The sequence below is a fragment of the Choristoneura fumiferana genome, chromosome 13 (genome assembly GCF_025370935.1).
Source record: "Choristoneura fumiferana chromosome 13, NRCan_CFum_1, whole genome shotgun sequence".
Classification (NCBI taxonomy): domain Eukaryota; kingdom Metazoa; phylum Arthropoda; class Insecta; order Lepidoptera; family Tortricidae; genus Choristoneura; species Choristoneura fumiferana.
In genome coordinates, this window is record NC_133484.1 from 10,620,932 (window position 1) to 10,639,829 (window position 18,898).

An 18,898-nucleotide genomic window follows, 5' to 3' on the forward strand; every position below is an offset into this window, starting at 1 on the left:
TTGTCGGCGGGGGACTTTTAGAAGAATATATTGAATTTTAAAAATTTGCTTGTAAAGGTCCGTTAATTCTTTTAACTGGTCGGTTTTAGTGACTTTTATCTATAAAGGCGAAATCTCAATCCACAGTCTAGAAATATGTAGTAAAAAAACTGATTAGTGTAAATAAATATATGTAGGTATGATAGCTTGTACACGGAAGATGCATAGCTTGGGTTGGATTAAGCCATTCTATTACTTGCGTAGTGTTCGGAACGGCCGCTTCGCCTGTATTTACCTTATAACTAGACGTGGTTTTCTTGCGTTAAACATTTCGATATACCTATTTGGTTGACAGACTTTCCAATGCAGTTAAAAAAAAGTAAAAATTCTTCGACATCACCTAATTAATCACTTTTGCTCTGGAACAGTTCAAGCCTCACGTTTAAAATTATTCCATACCGATAAGTATGTACAGTTAGCAGCGGTTGCATTATAATTATTTACAGTGTCAATAATCATAATAAGTTTTTGGTAAAAAAAAAATATTTTACACGCTTTTTTTTGCTAACTGTACTTTGTGTCGACAACCTGCATTGTCACCCAAACTACAATTGCATACCAAAGTTCAAGTCGATGCCATTAACCGTCGAAGAGTTCCGCCCTGCGGAGACGATCCTGGCCAGACTACCAGGATGTCACTACTTACTTGATTATTGTACTGTCACGCAATTTACACAAGTGTCCCAAATTTCAAGTCAATCCGACTACTGGAAGTTGGTCTAATTTAACTTGCAAGATTTGATTACAGACAGGCTGACAGACAGACAAACAACGGGACAGACGAAACTAAATAAAAGCTCGTTAAAAATATATTTACCGTCTTTTCTCTCTTCCTACTAATGTCATATGTTGATATCTTCAAGATCTTAATGTAGAATTTCTGCTACTTAGTGTACAGTACACACAGTCATGTTGATTAAAAAATACATTTTAAGATATTTATACATTATTTGTATAACTGGCACGGATGTCACGAGTGTCGCTGTCACTGCATCAGAAATTAACATAAATGCAACATCCTCGCCTACACGTGAAGCTAATTCTTAATTGAAACGTCGCATGACGACTTTAATTATGTTCCGAATTCTGTACCGCAGTTATGAAACCGAAAATACATTACGAGTTACACTATTTCATTTCGTTCTTTATTGCCGATTTTCATCGCTTGCTTTCCGATAAGAAAGCTCGTTAGAGTTTGAAGCTTACTAGTTCATAAACTGATTTAGTAATTAAAGAATTCATTGAACTTAAATCTGTTAAATAAGATATATAACGTAAAAGAAGTAGAAGGAAAAGGGAAGTTACTGCACCGTGTTCTTCTGACGATGTTAGTGCGAAGAGGATTTTTTTAATACGTAGTTTATTAAATACCAGCATAATAACCAGAGAGCGGAATATTCATGGCATTTTTTGACCTGTCATAGTGACTTCTCACTTCCCACTTATCGACTTCCGATATATATACAATACACAATATATCGATACACAACATAGATACTAAAGAAGATTAAAAGTAGAGATAAACAATAGGCGGCCTTAAGTTAAGGAGCGATTTCTTTGAAACTTTAGAGCAGTTGAAAATGTGAAATAGACATAATATACAATGAACATGTGAATGAATGAATGGATAACAATTACTGATTTAATAATTTCTGTACAGTTTTTTTTTTCAATTTCATGTTGTAATTCTTCTGTTTAAGTTAACAAGTGTTCCATTAAAGTTTCTATAAAAGAAATACATTTTTTTTTTCATGTTTTCCGGTTTTAAACTACTTCCTTTACAGTCAAATATCTATTTGAATGCGAAAAAGAATGCTCTACATAACATGATAAGTTTACGACAGTCTAATTTAAAGTCTAATATCGACATTATTTAGGTAGAGTCGATAAGTGAGAAGTCACTATGACAGGTCAAAATGCGATGAAAATCCGCTTCCTGATAATAACTATATTTTACTTACTTAAATTAAACTTTAAATTACAAACTAAGACATAAACATGTAAACTATAAATTAAAAATCACCACTCAGTGTCTTACCTATTATAATACCCGGGTCAAAAATGCCCATGACCTCAGCAGCATTTCCCGGCTGTATGGCCAGCGGTATCTACTGAACCAGGTACAACCGGGAGGAATTAATTAGGCATAAGTCCAACTTACCTTTATAAATAAATAAATATCATGGGACACTTGACACCAATTGACCTAGTCCCAAACTAAGCAAAGATTGTACTATGGATACTGGGCAACGGATAAACATACTTATATAGATTAGTAAATACATATTAAACGTTAAAGATACGATAACAGACATTCGTATTATTCATACAAATATCTGCCCCGGCCGGGGATCGAACCCGGGACCACAAGCTTCGTAGCAAGGTTCTCAAACCACTGGGCTATCCTGTCGTCAAACCGTAGTTTAAACGTATATTATAAAGACAAAGCTTAGCCAATTTTTCTATTTCATAACAAAAACAATAGAAAGGGACTTATTAAAACACCAGGCACGTATAACTAGAAAGCACGTATAATACGGTGCACCATGATTACCAGGCCCGTTGACTTTAATAAGACCAATATAGTTCGGCTCGCAATCGAAAATAAACTTTATAATACACCTGGAAAGGTTTACACGATTGTCGCGGTAGATTTCTTGACCCAGGTTTAAACCTTCTACAGAGCCACTTTGCACCTGCCCTTCAACTGGGCAACTGCAGTTGACTGTTAAGAGACGAGCTAAGGCTAGTAAAAAAGTGAAGTGGCTAATTGATATAAACATGTTGGTAATTGTTTAGAAATTGATGTAATATGGACAAGGGCTGAGTGGAGATGGGCTTTTCAATTTGTTACCGATTTTTTTTAAACAGTTTTGGGTAATGTAAAGTGATAATTATACAATATAATACAATCTCTGATAAATAACAAATTAAAGAACTAAAACATACTGAAATAAAAACTAAAATGCATGCATTAAATAGTGCATAAAAGAAAAGATATAGTACAGGAGGTGCATAGAATATATGATGTGACTACAATTTTTTAACTAGTAATTAATTAATTTGTGTTTATTAGTGAAAAATCTAAATAAAACTGAATTTCTCTCTGTACCTACTATTTGGAAATTTTGTTCACTGCTTAGTCGAAATTGTATGCTGAAAAAGTGATATTTTAAACAATACAATTATTTTATTCTTTGGATAGTCGTATAAAATACGAGTATCTAACGTGATTAAAATGACCAAGGCAATGCAGTTCTGATTGTACGTGAACTTGCATGGAGCGGACTACGCTTACTCTACCATATGTGTATTTTTAACCATATTAAGAAATCACGTCAAGGCTCCCGGACTGTTTATTTCTTAGATACTACGAGACGAGATGCGTCGACGCAGTTACACGGTTCGTCTCTCGGGTGACTTGTGTTCTCTGATAACCTATACTTAGACGACAATAACACCCACAATTTGTTAGTGTAGAACGGATAGTTTGAGCAAGTACTATTTAATACTGTGTTGGTGACAAACACGGAGGTTATGTGTAATTTTACAGTAAACATTATAATTTGTAACAAAGTTGTGCCGAGATATAGTGCATTGAGATTTAAAAAGCCTGTGTATACATTCAAGATAAAGAAACGAAAAAAGTTACACGAGTGAAGTTTGAGTGAGTCTTGAAGAAAAACGGTGAAAAATGATTGCGTTACTGCTCTGTATATTTGGGAAAATATGTGAACTTGCGAGGTATACAAGTATACATGTGACCGCAGAAAATGAAGACATTAGCTTTAAACATGCTTGTAAACGAAGAAGAAAAAGTCAACGAAAAAGGAGACGTAAAAGACGGAAAGGTAAGTCCCTTAAAAGCTAGTATTCCTAATGGTAAATAACACTAGGAACATTACGATTTTATGAATAAAAATGAGTAGTATAATATATAACTTTATATATTCTTAATTTGTAATGAGAAGAAAAGGGTGTATTTAAAGTCCTTAAAATTATTTGAACAAATCTTACCAGTCAGAAATTGTAATGATAAACAAATTTGTAACGAGATCTCAAAATTTACTTTAAGCAGTCATGCGTTGTTTACGACATAGCTATCAGTTTTCCAAGGTTAACAATGATGTAAGGAAAAAGAGCATCAAGTTTCATGAGAAAGGTTTGTCATTTGTTTGCACCGAATTATCTTACTGCGAGTAGCAAGACATTGTAACAAGCGCGACATCTGGTAGTGACACGCTGAATGAATTACTAAAGGGCAAACACCACTCCGTTCATTGCTGACTATCCTGGCGCGCTCTTGCTAGATCACGCTAGATGGCGCTGTACTACTCTACTATTTTAAACATTAAATGGTGTCGTTTCATTAATCCACTGCGCTATATGATACATCATTGAAATGGTCTCCTGTAATGAGCTCTAAATGCGGTAGCATGTTGATTTCGTAGCAAGCAACATTCGTAGAATTATTGTGTCGTAATTTTGCGGTAACATTTGGATACCGTTAGTCAGCACTATCAAAAATAACGATACCCAATTGGGGACATTGTTCACTTCTATTACATAGAAGAGTTATGGAACCATTCCCACGCACGAATAGATTCGTAACTTTCGGATGTGAAGTTGTATTGCGTGGTTCAAAATGAAGTTTTCAAATGTTCTACTTATATGACACTAGTTCCTCCGTTGTAAAGTTGCTTAAGTAGCTGTCATTTGGGGCAAGGTCATGCCACTTATGGCCCATTTGTCAGGATCCACATTTACATAGTCATGCGACCCGAACGGTAATTTTCGCCACATGACCCGATTTATAGCTGAACGGATTAGACAGGTCACGTAACGTCCTCTGCTGCTATTTTCCCATTTCCGATGAGGGCTTATTTCACGAGTCATTGACCTGGCAATATTTGCCAATTGAATTGGGTTCAATCGGATTCCGAAAGGTAAAAACGACTGTACTTGTTAAACGTCCTATTTCAGTGAATGTGCCTTAGGTGATTTCGTGCTCCTGTTTTCGTATTTCAGTAGTCTTTTCATTTAGTTAGCAATTCGTGACCACATATTATGCAGTTTAGGCCTAGAAAATATTTGCAGAGAAGAATATAAAATGCCAATATGCCAATTTCAAATGCAATATTCTTATATTCGTTAATTTCAGACATTTGTCGACTTCCAAGGAGCTGACATTATCATATGGCTTGAAAACATCATTCGTAAGTTGTGAACAACTTTTGTATTCCCACAAAACTGCAGCTCAAATCAAAATTTTGACTAGATAACAGGATTAATTAGTATTACTGTAAATTTCTAGTATATATATGTAAAGAGAGACTAGAGTTCCGCTCGTAAGTATCTCAAATTCAGCATAATTTTTCGTCACTTTCGAATTAGGTAGGTGTAATTTTCCCAGTGATGTGATTTCCAAAATAGGTAGGCACCAGGTTTCATTTCGAGTTACAATTTAAACTGTTGACAAGTTTCTCATTGGACCTTTAAAGTTTTCCCTGAAGTTTAACCATTAGCGTCTATTTGTAGCTAAAACTAGTTAGACTATTCTTGGACTATAAAGCCAGCTTTCAGCGTTGGAACGAAAAGCGATGTGTAAATTAATTAGCTTTGAGTCAGCTTAGTCTAAATATGGTTGATAGCACATAATGCTTTCTTGTAGCGATTTAGGGGTCATTCACTTGTCTTATGGTCCCCACATTACCGTCGAATGTCGGTACGACTTAGCTGGAGTACCGTTGTATTTTTTGTCGAATAACTATGGACATGCTAAATGTACTGCGCAAAGATGCGTATTTAGACCACCGCTTGCCGTTAGCTAAGATGCCAGTGCACTTTATAGGAATGAATTTACTTACTAGTAAAAGATTAATCAAAATCATAGTTTTCTTACTTTAATAAAAAGCTAGGTGAATGGTATGTATGCTACAAACTTTTGAATTCCGAGTTCAATACCGGCGCGGGTCACCAAATTTACATTTCACGCTTAAATTTTGGTTAAGTATACATATTACAATGGTGTGTCAACTAAAGTTGAAACAAAGGTGTCTTTTGTAGATGTCTGGTAGCCAGATGGTCGAAAAACAGTTATTTATTAGGATATTAGATTCAATTAGCGATGGGTGATCGCCCGCATGACTCAATCATTTGGCATCTGCTGAATGTTAAAGGATCGTACCATACGATAATGGTGGGACGGTCCTGCTAAGTTGGGGCGCTTAATTAATACATGTATCAAAAGGGCTTAACCTTAAACATCTGGCAGGCGATAATTTTTATTTTACCTGTAATCTGTATTTGTTATGCACCCTCCCGCCACAGAGAGACTGAGAGTTTGTTTGTCATGAGCGTGACGTCGACCGCAACGAAGTTGGCCGCACGTGCACGTCAGTTGCGCGCGCAGCGTTTGCGCGATAGACGGTTTATACGGCGGTGGTGCAGTCGTGATCCGATTAACAACGTCAGTTTTATACTTACATTCTACAACAATATGATTATCTCTATTGATTGTCGTAGTACTAGCTTATCACTTGATTCAACCATTGCATCGAAATTTCATTTCTTAGAACAAAAAAATTGCATGATTTTTCCACGTTGTAAACACTGTAATTCCGCGTTCACAATGCAATATTCAATGTTTCGCCATAGTGCATGCGGTTGACCTTAATTTTGTAGTTTGAATTGTTAGTCTTTCCTTGTTTTTTGTTTGATACGAAAGTATCAAGATGTGGGAGCGCGCCGGTCGTAGTATAGGGGGATTAATCCCGAGTTATTTGTGTGCCGTTCCCCGCGATCCCGCGGGCACGTGCGGCTGAGTTCGGACCGCTCCCCGCGCGCTGCCTCGCCGCGGCTCATTCACGCGATCAACCAATATTTGGATCGGGATAGCGTGCTCGCAGCTGTCAAATCAAGCGATACGCAGTACTACTAACAAATCTAATTTATATTATTTCCTTTGCAGTGTCTTTACTTGTGTTTTGTCACGTGCAAAAACAATGTGAACAGTGGTTGTTAATATATTTTCTTGATTACTTGTATCCTTTTTGACTCAATTAAATTAAAATCGATCGAACACGTAAAATGTGAGGTGATTTACCCTCTATGTGTTAAAGTGCTAAGTGATGAAGGTGCTTCGCTTGCTATATTTGCACGATACAATCGAATACTCATAAAGGATACTTTGGAAAAAGAAAATGCGGATCAAAGCTCTCACAGACCTTCGCCCGAATGGTAAATATTTTTTTAAAGTTTTATCTACCCACATTTCTGATCACTTTATTGATAATTTTAGAACAAGCTCTTTATTTTATAGTAGCTTAAATTAGTGATTAAATAGGAAACGAAAATGTGTGTTTTTTAATAAAGCCGCATTTTGACCTACTATGGTGCATTTATTCCTCTAATTACATATAAAACATTTAGCCTTATGTCCTCTTATTAGAGAGGCGTATACTTTAAATTGCGATGACTGGCCGGAGCATGTGATTGGTGCAGCCGAGGTCGCGGTTTCATCACGTCCATAAAAACAATAAACCCGGATCATAAATATCATAATATCTTCCATATGGACCATGTTTGCCCAATGTGTGGACTAGACTAGACTATTACTCAACAATCGCATAGTATTTTTTTTACAGCTCGAATAAATAATTGTTAGATAGATAATTGCAATTCGGGTCCGTCTAAAGCAAAGGGGGTCCTATATTATAACTTTAACACTCTAACCTAACCTAACCTATGTAGTCGGGACCCCCTTTGCTTTAGTCCAACCGCAATTCGTTTTTTTTTTAATTTCAGCAGAATAATAAATCTATAAAATTCTAAGGTTGTTTATAGCCAACCGACGCAAAAATAGGAAAATATCCCTGACTTATTGCTAAATAATAATAACACGCAAAAAAGGTATATAAATATTAAAATAAAGTTTTTTCCTTTCGCATTTTCCTCCGTAATAAAACTATTTAATATTAATACAAAGTAGGCCTGAAAGAATGCACTTTATTTACTAAGTGTCGAGAGTGTGAGTGATGATGGCTACAGAGTACAGAAACATGCAATAATTGGAACACGAGATAATATCACAAAACAAACAAGTTTTGAAATAACGCCCTGTATCTTTCACTAGTACTTTAGGTACTTGGCATACCTTTCTGATTAATGTAATCTTAACCAGGTTACCAATTGTTTGGTCAAACAGTTAAGGCAGGAGGTGCCAACAATGAGGAACGTCGGAACCGTCGAGAGCGTGTATGTTATTCAGTCTTTTATACTAGATTCAACAGCCATCCATTATTCATTAACGAGGTGCTATGTTGGTCCAAACTATTTAACCATGCTATTGTCATGATACATTTTCAGAGCGCAACAGTAATTATCACAGGAAATGCTCCATGATCTGTTTAAATTACTAAGTTGCTTATGATTCGTTTATAATTGAATATAATCTTGTTATAGTTAACTTAGTATCATTTCGATTCGAGGAAGTCGTACGTAACCTAGCTTGCCGCTCAAATGCTCGTAATAAGTATTCTGAGAACAAAAGATCAACGAAGAAAATATTTATACCAATAATAAGCATGCAAAAGAACGTAAAAACTGAAAAGAATAAGAATTGTAATGCCTGTGTTATCTTCATCTCTAAACTATCCATTGTCTTAATTATTTAAACGAAAGCCTTTGATGCCCAAAGTGTCATATGATATTGGGAAGATACATCACGCCATTACACCAAATACTACAGAATAAAACTAAAGCTAAGTCAAGTCATATAAGGGCATTTTTCGTTTTGACGTAGGTGGGGGAATTAAAGCATTATCAAAAAAAAAATATTATAAAGCCCTATACTACATGTTACCAAACACCATATTACACATAGCCTCAACGACGATAGGATAGATTAGTGTTTATTGAACCTGACTATGAAACAAGCGGTCCCGGGATTCAATAAAAATTAGGTCAGATACATACTTGAATGATATGATATACATACATCCGTTGTCTAGAACCACGCAGGTTTTCACTTATTTTGGAGTTTGGTTTAAATTGCCTCACTATATTTGTATCACAAAAATCAAATGACCGTAGGTCACATAATGAGGCATGACAGCACTTTACGAAAAGCAATATACTTACCACGTGGTATTTGGGTTGAGCCTTCTCAAGTTCAAGAATATCGAACGGCCGTCGTCCGCCCCAATTGACTGCATTTGCACCCCGGTGTCTGGGGGGTTTTCCTTATCCGATCGATTCCAACCCCTGCTTTCTTTTGTAGATAATAAAGGTAGATGTAGACATGCGTTTGTCATTACGTTAGAGACGTAACTTTGTAAGTAACTACTCAAAGTAGATATGGAAGTTCTGATGGGAGATTTATCTTCGATTAGGCACTTTTCTGCATTGCTAGAACTAGGTACATACCTATTGTTAAATTTTCAGAACACTGTTTAAGTTTGATTGTATATACTCGTAGATAGGCGGAAGTTATCACAATCTGCATTCGTGATTAAAAATTTATATTCAAGTCTCATTATCCCGACTTTTTTTCGACCTTCTGCAACTGTCAAATCACACATTACTGTAATGGCTTACACAAAATGCTTTAATTAAGGTAATGTAAATGCTAATTCCTTTTAGTTACTATTTTGGTGTTATTACCATACACTCAGTGGCTAATAATCTGCATCAGTTCGTGTAAATATTTCCCAGCATAGAGGTACGCACAGATATTGTGCGTGAGACATTTCACACTTTCTAACACTCATCGTTTTCTCCTAAGATGCGTAAGATAGGTAGATAGGAAGTGTTAGTCGTTGTCACTCTAATGTTATATTGCACTGTACCATAGGAACCTAAGTAAATAGCACAAAATACCTAATAGTACAAATACAGTCAAGGCCCCGATTATAGGGGAGGTATTTGATCCAATACCGATAATTTGATTTATCTGTATTGACCTGCACGCCATAAAATTCAGGTGCTAATATAATTATAGGGTAAAGTTAAAGCTACCAAAACAGAGATAGTAAAAATGTATACACAATAATAACGAATAACCAAAAAAAAAAAATACAGATTAATTCTGAATTTAACATCGCGAGAAACTGATAGATAATAATCTGATAGAATAGATGCGCGACTCGACCGGCACGCGGCAGCCCTGTAAAATTAGTCCGTCCATACGACGTCGCCAGGTACTTGTAGCTTCATACCTAAAATGCAGAGTGCACCCCTCCTGGCAATAGTTCTAAAGGGCTTTAAGTTTTAACAGGCATCAAAGTATTTCTTAAAGATAAGTTCCTAGTTTTTGAAATGGCACTGCATAAAGATAGATCTATCCAAGGAAGACATGGGTTTGTTCTATTTAAAGTATGTACATGTGCAGACGCCGGCTAGACATCCGGCTGATTTCGCCTTTGATAGTTCTGTTTCAGTCGACTTCAATCGTATGCATGCATAAATTAGCGTGACCTTTGTGAATCTTGGGCCTATAAAATCCTAGAACAAATTTTGGCAAGGAGTCAAATCCAGGGACATGGAAGAAAAGAATGAAGTAATAGAAATTGGCTTTCACCTTATTCGTACCAAGCATTTTTACCTAATAAAAAAAATCAGTCGCACTTGGATGAATGCCTTGAAAGTGAAACTTACATCTGCGAGTGTTTTTTAAGAATTCCACGCAGCATTCGTCCGTTAAGCGTGCCCATTTCAACATTTCTTACGCGAGACGAGGTTCTGTTTCCGACTGTAAAATATAACAGCCTTTTATTTATTATTCGAGAGGTGTAATAAACTTTTGGACCCTTATAGTAACAGATTGATCAACAGAATCCACACTGGCATTGTATTAAGCTCGATTTCGCGGGAGCACTGCCGCGCCTCCAAATAGGTATATACTCGTATACATTTTTAATAGTTTCAGTACTTTCAGTTCCACGCCACTTAAATACTTAGACCACTATTAACGACTAAAGGCTTCGTTTGCTCTAGCGAGTTATGCTCATAATAAAAAAAACGTTTTATTTAACTGTGTCAGTTATTCGTATTGACCATTTAGGTAAAACGGCAAGCATGTGTTCCATGTCCAAAACAGCCCCGGTGTCACCTGCCTGTTTACTAATTTATTTCAATGTTGTTAAGTGTATCAAGTCGACTACAAGCCTTGACTGGAAAGGTTGGGATTAAGATAAGGCAAAGGCAAACAAGAAATTTAACGCGCCAAAAATGGTCTTATAAACTGTAACAGTTCTTGCCAACGTATGAGAAACAGTAGGTATTTATTGCCACCACCTTTGACATGTGTTTTAACGAATATAGATAAAATGAACAATTGGTTTATGTATACTGTAGTATGACGTCATAAAAATAATAGAAAAACATTTTAATAAATAATGAACATCGAATAATAGAATGAAGAAGGCATATTTTCTTAAGAATTCTTTCCAAGTTCTACGATCATAAAATAGATTAGACAAATAAAACAGCTAGGTACGGACTGTAAATCGTAATTACCTTTACCGAACAACCAATAATATATTTCGGCGTCTACCAGCGTCATGTCATGATCAGAGTATATTTAAGAATAAGAATAAGAATAATTTTATTTAGTAATAAAGTTACATTGTCCACAAAAAATTACAAAATAACACAGTTGAATAAAAAACAATACATTTGACTTTTCTACGGCCTTCGCACTAGACTCTGGGTCTGTATCGCGAGTGCCAGAAGGATGTCTTAAATTACAAAATTAGAACATTACAAAATACGGTAAGAGTAAATACTCTAGAAGTTACTTGAAGTGTGTGTGTGTGTGTGTTTGTGTGTATTAAGAATTTAATTTACGGGTCGATATCACAAACAAATACAAATACAAATAGTAATGTTGTTGTTACCGGGAGTCATAAAAAACTGTTACCCATTTAAAAACATACCTCCTAACACAAGCTATTTTATATTATACTAAGTAGCTGTTGCTCGTCTTCTTCGTCTAAAGAATTCATTAATGCTGTCTATCCCAGAGGAACTATGCAATTGTCCGGGTAAAAAACTATCCTAAGTATTAAGCGGTTCAAGCGTTAGGGTAGGGGTAAGAGACGGACAGAGTTCGCATTTGTAATATTGGTATGGATGGCTTTATTATCTAGTGCAAAAGCGCATAGTCGACACTACTGGAGGAGACCAAAGGGCTAATCGCCATCGCCATTCAACGAGGGAAAGCTGCCAGCCTCCACCATGCCACGGGGGCATTTTTATATTTAATTTAGTAGGTATTCAGTTTTTAAGTTAGGTAGTTTATTTAACAATAAAAGTGGGTATAAAAACAGGGACTAAATATAAAATTAACATAATTAAAACTTACTTAAAATAGCTAAATAAAAATTAAAACTAGTTAGGTACTTAGTTAGTTTATAGTTAAGTTTTATTTATGGTTCTTTTTCTTATTATCTAACTAGAAAACTATCCTATGTCCTTCTCCAGGTCTCAAACTGCCCTCGTAACGAATTTCATCACAATCCATTGAGTACTTTAACCGTAATAGCGTAACAAGTATATACATATAAAACATACTCACATTTGCAGTTATACATTAGTTACGACTGTAGATTATATCGTCACTATTCTAAAAAATCGCTTATTCAAAATTACTTATCACAATACGTATTTGAGGTACGAGTTTTATTTTTCAAAGTAGTAACGATATGGTCATAGTGAACTTCGAAGTATTCAGTGCATAAAATAAGACTTCATTTAAAAGAATGACGAATGAATATGACGAGATTATACCATCTGTCTGACACGTAATTCAACACTCAACAAGACTAAGTTTTTTTGTGTGTCCATTTTTAAAGACAAAAACCGGCCAAGAGCGTGTCGGACACGCCCAAAATAGGGTTCCGTAGCCATTACGAAAAAGTTAAGTAATATTTTTCTAAGGATTATCTTCCGCTCGATTTTAATGAAAATTTGCACTTCGAAAATTGAATATTTCGCAAAAAAAGCAATGAATCGAAAAATCGTCTGAGCAAACCCCTAATGGTTTTAAAATACATATCCAACGATATCCCACACTATAGGGTTGGATGAGAAAAAAAAATCACCCACACTTTACGTCAATGGGATGTACCCTAAAAAAATTTTTTTTAGTTTTTTATTGTACCATTTTGTCGGCATAGTTTACATATACATATAAATCCGTGCAAAATTACAGCTTTCTAGCATTGATAGTCTCTGAGCAAAGCCGCGGACGGACGGACAGACAGACAGACAGACATGGCGAAACTATAAGGGTTCCGTTTTTGCCATTTTGGCTCCGGAACCCTAAAATCAACGCAATGTAAACTTTATTTTGTTGATTGCAGAATTGTTATTGTCATAATAATATGATATCCTCTCAAAACAGACAAAGCGTAAACATAATATGAAATTACACTTAAAAAATGTGTAGGTGTAGGAATGATACGAAATATATCGGCTACGAAGGCGTTTAATGCTGCATGTCAAAAAAGTATTTTTGTAACCCTTGAGATCATTCGACTGATTCGATTTATTACCCTTTCGCGATCACATCAAGACGGACTAAGTGCTTACTTAGTTTCTCGATGTTAGGTAAAAAGTAGCTTCAACATTTTTCAAACCGCTATTTTTACTGATGACAACGGTAAAACTATCTTTACCACGTGGTTACTTTAGCATGGTATGTTTGCATAGGTCAAATTTGATTACGGTATTCATTCAATTTGCACACAATTTATTATGTTCAATTTGATTTGAAAGTTTACATGACTTTTAGAGAGTTTGACCTCAATGTCTATATAGTTATAATTATTTGGACTGCTGAATCACGTTTAACAAAGATTAGAAGTATTGGCATCTTGTTACTTTCAGCCTAAAGGTACGACGCTGTAAGATAGTTTTTTTTACTTGTTGTAATAAACCAAATTCAATTTGAAAGTATGTTTTCATACTATTTCCAACAGAAGATTCAAATTACAGTAAACTTAATGTTTTCGCTCTTGTTATAGGTACCTACAATAGTATCTAATAAAATCAACAAGCAGAAAGCGCTTTGTTTTTATTTAATTTTCGCGCTAAACTTATGTCATTTTACTTCACTTAGCGCGTTGTTATCAAGTCCTCCAGAAATATTGCTCGGCAAGGAGAAAATGACGCGCAATTTCCTACGCCCTGAAGTTGTTTGAAAAGGCCAGTCTGCCGAAAATGTCCTTGGCCCTTTTAGCGATAAGGTTGCCTTTCCTCCCCTGAAGCGCTGAGCTTTCGTTCAATAATTTGTATAAACAATGGTATCGTAGTCACGATAGCATCATATTTGTTACGGGAGTAAACCTTGATTATTTTTAGTGAGTTCCCATAACAAATTGTCACGACATCTTCGTTTTGAAAACTATCAAATGTGCCCAGTTCCTAGTTAACTACTGTAAATATCATACTTTAAACTCTTGATAATTATACTTCAAGAGACCCTCAATCAACCATTAATTTAAATCTTTTTCAGTTCGCTCATTTTAATTCCAAAGTGCCATCCTAAAGCACTCATATAACGATTTAAGCCCACTTGCGTGCGTTAAACACAAAAGCAGTTTTCCTTAACGGCAACTTCATATATATTACTGCGGTACTATAATAAAACGTAAGTATAAAGTTTAAAAATAGGTAAGTTACTTTTGCTTTAGTACTGTCCCGTTAACGTTTTTACCGTCAGTGGTCTTTTTAATTACTATTGTACATGTAGTTTCCTATTCGCGCAGATCATTCGTATAAAAACATTAATAGAAGAAAGCACTGCAAGTGGAAAGCACAGATTTCTAAATGTTTGTCATATTGCCGTAGTCAAAACAAAGGTTTAGTCGTGGCTACATAGACTTAACGCAAATTAGTATGCAGTATACTTTCGTCTCGTTCTACAATTTTCCATCACCACCTATTCGTTTCCCCTGAGCAGCGATGAATCATCCGGCGCGTAGTGTTTTCCAGGAAAAACTCTACGTGAGATTAACGCCTCTGGCAACACTAGGGGTTACTCTACCCTTGTGGCGTATAAATCTTCTGTAACGTTTTCTACCGCAATTTTCTAGTCAATCGGACAAAAGATGTGATTGCGTGTTCGCCACTATTACGCATTTATGGTTTTATTCTCTAACTGAGGTGCTTGATTTGATAACGATACTAAAGAATTTTTGCCAATATACGTAGAATTTTGCGTGCTAAGCTAATTTTTTTAAGTACTTTAGTTGTAATTTCAGAGTAATTTTGAGAACGTAACGAAAGAGTATTAATAACTATTCAAAACAATAATTTACCGCGCCTAAAATTATTTAAATTAAATTATTAGCTTTGTAACTATGTAGAGCAATATTGGCGTCTAGCGTGGCGCCTTCCTCGATACATTAATCCAATTTGGTCGCTTATTTACAGTAAAATGATCATGATTTAATGCCCACATTAACGAGCCGAAAGTTGGCTTCAGTTTCGATTTCGAACCTTCTCCTGGAATCCGACTGGCATGGGGTGGCCTGGATTAGGACAGCGACCCCGCTTACCCTCTGTCTGCGTCGATATATTCTAGTTACACCCTTGTTTTTATGGTGGTGCGACGCTGGGTTACTCAAGAAGTTGCGTGTTACAGCTCACTAATGAAAAAAGTGGTGCATGGGATCTGAAAAAGGCCAGTGTTCAAGCCATCTCTACCTACATGGTTAACTTATTATTGACAATCACAAACTATGTATAACTTTTTTTTACGTAATGCCTAACCAAATACACGCTTCAGTTTTAAAGTAAGATAAAAATTCGTTTCGACACGGCTTTGTGTTAGGGGAGGGAGCCTCCACTCTAGCTCTGCGTGCTTAGCTTAGCAAAATTAATTTTAGTCCCTCACCCCAAGTGACTAATACGCATAGAATGACACGACACTGACGACACGTTCATACCGTAAGCGATCACACGTCTAAAACGAATTAAATTCGCTTTCGCTCATTTTAAATATATATTGAACAAGTTTTTCTTTCTGTAAACAGTAAATCTTGGAACCGTTCTCGGATAGTCTGCTGGCTTGTTGCCCACTTTTCCATGCGATTTTACTGCGCTCCCCGTTTCGGTGCCCGGACATTTTGCAAAATAACGACGAGTCTACGAGTAACTAACTAACTATATCCTCAATGGCAATAACCTATCAGTTTCATTACTTTCACTCTTCCAGATAAATCACTATTTGTAAACAATAGAAACAACTTTTTAATATTAAATTGTATACATTAATACTTAAATAAGAAAAGATATCACCGTGAAAGACTATTTTTACTTTGCGATATAATTATGGTTTTAGTCTTTTTAATAAAATTATGAAAATATTTACTAGGTAACAGTCAAGGTTGAGCCAATATTACATCCAACCTAGTTTGCAAGTTAAAGAAAGTCTTTACTCCGTCTACATTATAACGTGGTTCATTCGATTAAAACTGCTTAGTGTCTATTGTTTGGCAGACTTTCCGTATTAAATTACACGAAATGTCACTTAGTGCGAGGAAAGCGCGCATGAGACTCCCAAGTGGTTCCAGATGACTGATAACAATATTAGTTAGACGAGAATACTTCATTGTGTAGATTATTGTCTCTTTACCATACAGCACTTCAAAGCCAGTCAGAGCAAAGAAACAAAGCCGCGTAAATAACCGCGTAGTTAACTAGTTTAATTTATGCCATTAAGCCCGTATGCTATTATTGAATGCTACCATCGTCGCTGTGCATTGACAAGAAAATAATTGTTATGAAACAAGAGTGTAAATTATCAGTTTACGTACGTGTTATGTAATTTTTTTGCTTATAACTTGATAACGGATTTATTTTATTTGAAGTGAAAAATAAATAAAGGGGACTACGTAATTACGTATGTATTATACTTACACGTGTTACTCTTTATTGTACATGAAATACATTAACGTACACACAGTTACAGGACAAAAAATATGTTCTAAGGTGAACATATCCCTAAAGGGATCTATTCCTGTTATTTTTTGAATTATTGACGGGAATTGATAGGAGTATTCTGTAGACCCAAAGTTAAAGTGAAGACCATCGTTCTTATAAAACGCATACTTACTATCAGAAATTAATTTAAACTAAGTACGTACATGTACGGAGATGATGATGATGAGTACGCACATCTCCAGTAGACATTGTCATAAATATAATAATATCAAGCACTTTGTATAACGTGCGAGATCTAAAAATACTGCGAAAGAATTCGATACCGGCAACTCGACGATGGAGAATAGACAGTGTTAAAGTGTCTGACAAGCATTATTAGGTGCGAACCTCATCTTCAATGGGCCTCTCGAATACCCGAAACATCTTTAATAATAGAGGTTAAATATTTTCTTCCGATGTTCATAATCGTCTCTATCCTGTTTAGAAGTTATTCATTTTTTTTCAATTATTAAATAAATTGTCTGACAAGAAGATATCGAAGATGGGACTTGGCTATTTTGTCCATTGAGATGTACATGACTTTTACATAATCGTCAATTGAGGAATCTTTCTTCTTATTTAGATATTGTTGCTACTCCTTGCGGAGACTGCAGTACTGGAGTCTGGACTACGTGGCTAGCAAAAGAGCGAGCGCCGCTTCCCACTCACACGTCATCATCATCTTCATCTGTGTGTATACCAATCAAAACCAGTTAACGAACAAATGATTTTTCGCCAACTTCGTTTGTCAACGGCAAATATGCGGAAAAGGCTTTCTTTGTTTTGCGACGGTCGAACGCGGGTCGTGGTTCGATAAACAACAGAAATAACTGGTTGCAACCTGCGTCGTTTTTCCTCGTTGGTCCTCGCTTAATTAGCGATGAGTCCCGCTCAAGCCACGTACGAATGCATGGGTACATCTACGCCTGTAATTTCGTGTCACGGCCGTTCGTGTAACATCGTGTGTGTTCCATAGGGGCACTAGCACTACATGGGCACTCGTATCCTCATAATAATAGCATCATATCTTATGCCAATATGACTAACTTTGCAGTATTAGAGGTACTGTAACAGTACGTTGAGCCCGTTAAAAAAATACTGCAACAAAATTGCAAGACTTTGTCTGTACATAAGTAAAAACTCGACTACTCTATACATATAGACGTGCTCTTTTCTTATTTAGATCACCTATAAAATTTTGGACTGTTATTTCCAAGATAGTGCCAAGTCTTGACGCGGGGGCTACCTTCTGACAAGCGTACGAATAATATTTAGTTTTGTATGAATCATTACTATTTGTTTATTCTGCGATATCATTGTGCTTATTGAAATACGCCGAATAACTTTTACTCGGTCAAGGTTTGAGTAGAGTCGATAGAGACTGTGATTGGCACAAAATCTCATGGACAAAAGTTTAAATCATCAATTAGCTTGTGGCATAAGGCCCACTCTTTTTTTATAAGATATGTCGTATTTCCATTTAAGTGTCGGACCATTCTCAACATGGTCGATGAATCACAAAATGAGATCAGTGTCTTATCGCTTCATAAACATGTAAAAAGATGTAGGTATGCATATTTAAGTGATTTCTCGACGACAAAAAAAAACATAATATATTTTGTCCATTTCTTATGAATATTCATTTGATACACAATTGTAATCCGGATTGCTACATTTACGACTGTGTTGAACACAATCACGAAACTAAATTGCTGTTATGAATTATAAGAAAATCTTATAAGGTGGCTATTACAGGCGTGTAATTGGAAACCTATTTATTTTATTGTTCGTTTCCTTTTAGGCGATAGATGGCATAAAAGTGAAAGTCATGATGGAAGTCAAACGGAAGTGCGCATTGGTTGCGCAAGCA

General features: G+C 35.8%; 1 protein-coding gene across 1 annotated transcript in view; it reads left to right on the forward strand.

The window, feature by feature from the left end:
* LOC141434037 (uncharacterized) overlaps positions 1-18,898 on the forward strand; it is a 102,984-nt gene that overhangs the window by 1,407 nt on the left and 82,679 nt on the right.